Genomic DNA, 3,757 nt, shown 5'->3' with positions numbered 1-3,757 from the left:
GTGCGTGCCCGGTGGGAGGGTTAGTCTCAGGATGCCATCATACATGGCATTCCACAGAAGAGGGCCCATGACCGACCCTTGTGGAACACCTGCCGTCACGACGTACTCCTCAGTACCAGCGCTTGTCTCTCTTACAATAGCCGCCTGCCGGATAGGTAGCTACGCACGATTTCCAGAAGATAACTCGGCACTTGGAACACTGCCAGAGCCTTGAGAATGCAGTCCCAACGAGCCGAGTTAAAGGCATTCTTGATGTCCAGCGTGACCATCAAGCAGTACTCCTTGGCTCCTCCTTTCCATCTGCTGCCCGCTATGGCGTGTGAGGCGATCTCCACAACTCTAGTCGCTGCGTCGACTGTCGATCTGGCCTTGCGAAAGCCAAATTGATTTGGCGATAGGTCGCCTCCTGCGGCAATAGCGCGCTCCAGCCGGGTGCATATTATTTTCTCCAACATTTTTCCCGCATTGTCGATGAGGCAGATTGGCCGATATGCAGCAGGTTCGCCCGGATTCTTGCCTGGTTTAGGGAGCAGAACCAGTCTCTGCGATTTCAGATATTTGGAAAGACAGCCTCATGTAGACACCTGTTGAACATATCAACGAAGATTTCCGGCCTCAGAGCACAGGCGAGCCGAAGAGCTCTCAGTGGAATGCCATCCGGCCCAGGCGCCTTTCCCAGCTTCATGCTTCCAGCGATAGTATTTATCTCGGCACTGGTAACCAACTCAATTGCCGCACTGTTGTTGGATGTGGCGACATCAAGATTTCGCACCGTCTCACCGGCTGTAGTCGGAAACAGCTCACGAACAATGCAGGGCATCACATCATCCGGTGGCATAGACGCTTTGTGTGCCGAGATCTTTTTAGTGACCAGTTGATACGCCTTCCCCATGGGTCGCTCTCCAAAGTCTCACAAAGCTCGATGAAGCATTTGCGTTTGCTCGCCTTGATGGCATGTTTCAGAGCTTTCCGCCTCTCTTTGTAATCGCGCTGCCACGATGTGTAGGACGGTCTGCCTCGCGATCGCTGGTAGCATCTTCTCACGCGGTTGCATTCCCGCCTGGCGGTGGCGATATCCTCATTCCACCAGTACACTGGCAGATGGTGGTGGGTGGAAGATCTTCTGGGGGCATCGTGTCTTTGCATGCTTGCGCTGGCGCATGCAATGCTATCGTAGCCATCTGCTCGGCGCTTCCTGCCGCTTCCATACACTGGATGCGAGCGCTGAAGCGCAGCACATCCATCTTATCCGCGTTGAAGTTAACCCATCTTGATGGGTCACCTGTATTGCTGGGGCGCCGCCCGCCAACTTCGCACAGAATGGCACGGTGGTCGCTAGCTGTGTAGGCGTCGCTCAAGCGCCAACGTGCCGAAGGCGACAACGCGCTGCACACATAAGTCAGGTCGACTATGGACCCCACGCCAGCTCTACAAAAGTGTGCTGCGTACCCTCGTTCAAAAGGATTAGATTCAGCATTTGGAACGTTTCCGTCACAATCGAGCCTCTCGCATTTGTGCAGGGACTGCCCATTCCATTGCCCATGCATTGAAGTCGCCGCCGACAATTAATGGGGAGCGGCCTATAGCATCTGCTGCGAGTTCATCCAGAATGCGCCCGTACTCCTCCAGAGACAGACTGGGGCCAGATACACGCTGTAGACCCATGTACCGCCAATTTTTGCTCGCACAAATCCACGTGCAGCATGCTCGTGTCCGAACTGCAACGGTGATTTGCCGCACACCCAGATTGCTGCCTTGCCCGTAGTATCCGCTGCCCAGACTGAGCCTGTTACCGCTCTGTACGGTTCACTAAGGATAGCTACGTCAGCGCTATCATCTCGCACTGCTTGCTGAAGAAGGTCATGCGCAGCTGCACGGTGATTTAGGTTGAGCTGGACTACTTGCATGAGTGTGCTTTCGTTGCGCTCTTTGCTGCCAATGGGCAATTGCGACTACCAGCCTGGTGGTTTAGCTGTTTGCTTCCATTTGTGCTGCAAATGTAGCAATTCGCTGCGTTGGTGCACGAACGCAGCGTCCTCAGAGATTGTGCGGAATCCGCTAATGATGCGGATGGCACTCTTCCTGAACGCTGCCTCCAGCCCTTGGCAGTAACTCCTGGTGTCCAGTGCTCGAACCCATACTGGTGCCGCGAACAGTGCGATGGATCGCATGGCACCCGCGATCAGCGATCGTCGCAATTGTTTTGGGCCTCAATATTCGCCATGAGCCTCGAAAGTAGCCGGATCATGCCTGCAGCTTTATTGCTCGTCGCTTCCAGGTGCTCTCGAAAGCTGAGCCTTGTATCGATCCATACTCCCAGATACTTAATCGCTCTTTTGGACGAAATAGTTGTGCAACCAACCGAAATTTTCGCTACTTCCACACGTTTTCTGCTGCTTATCAGCACGGCTTCCGTTTTATGCGGCGCAAGTGCCAGCCACTGCTGGATGGTCGCAATTGCATGGTTGCACGCACTCTCGGCCTGCATCAGCTCCTTCCTCACGACAAGGACAGCGATGTCGTCTGCGAAGCCAACCATGTGCGTGCCCGGTGGGAGGGTTAGTCTCAGGATGCCATCATACATGGCATTCCACAGAAGAGGGCCCATGACCGACCCTTGTGGAACACCTGCCGTCACGACGTACTCCTCAGTACCAGCGCTTGTCTCGTACAATAGCCGCCTGCCGGATAGGTAGCTACGCACGATGGATTCGAACCGTGGATCGCTGAATAGTCCGCGCCTCTATGCACTGCGCCACTGCAGCTGCATTCTTTCAGCGGAGCTTATTGCGTATAATAATTAGCGCTGTGCTTTTTAAGCTTTGCGCTGTTTTTCTGTTAGGCCGACTGGCAACGCCAGAGCGCCCAGTCTGGCTGACCAGCTGATGGTAGTGCAGCCCTCGTCGTCAGCTGATCATGGGAGTGCAATTGCTATTGTTTACCAGTAGTTGTGATCAATTGTACTGGAACCAACAACAATTTCCCTCGCAGCCGTCAACTCTGCCAATGCGTCTCCTGGTAACGCGGCTGCCCACGACGTCCAGCAGCAGGTGCCCCGACCGACCGTGAGTACACAAGGGTTTAACACTGCTCGAGCTAACTCGCAGTCACTTTTTTTAGGTTTTCCGACTTATTTTGGCGATTTCCCGAGCGATCGAGCGTCTTCAGAAACGCGACCGGCTTGTGGAAAATTCAACACTCTCCCTGTGTGTGTGTGTGTGTGTGCGTGTTTTTTATTTTTTATTTCGACTTTGCTCTACTATTACTAGTTTTAATATGCTAACGAGATATACTATATAAATAAATTATGATGGGTATAGGGCAGAGCGATCTCCTGTGGTACGGCCGTGAAGCAATGCGTCACAAAAGACATAGCGCCACCTATTCCATCGACTCTCTCCTGGCTCTCTCCATGCTTCGTTGGGTCTGCATCACAGTTGACACATGCCTGCAGCTTTATTGCTCGTCGCTTCCAGGTGCTCTCGAAAGCTGAGCCTTGTATCGATCCATACTCCCAGATACTTAATCGCTCTTTTGGACGAAATAGTTGTGCAACCAACCGAAATTTTCGCTACTTCTACACGTTTCCTGCTGCTTATCAGCACGGCTTCCGTTTTATGCGGCGCAAGTGCCAGCCCAACTGAGACAAGCCACTGCTGGATGGTCGCAATTGCTTGGTTGCACACACTCTCGGCCTGCAACAGCTCCTTCCTCACGACAAGGACAGCGATGTCGTCTGCGAAGCCAACCATGTGCG

The sequence above is a fragment of the Drosophila sulfurigaster genome, unplaced genomic scaffold (assembly GCF_023558435.1).
Source record: "Drosophila sulfurigaster albostrigata strain 15112-1811.04 unplaced genomic scaffold, ASM2355843v2 contig_289_pilon, whole genome shotgun sequence".
In the NCBI taxonomy this organism is placed as follows: domain Eukaryota; kingdom Metazoa; phylum Arthropoda; class Insecta; order Diptera; family Drosophilidae; genus Drosophila; species Drosophila sulfurigaster.
This window is presented reverse-complemented; position numbering follows the sequence as displayed.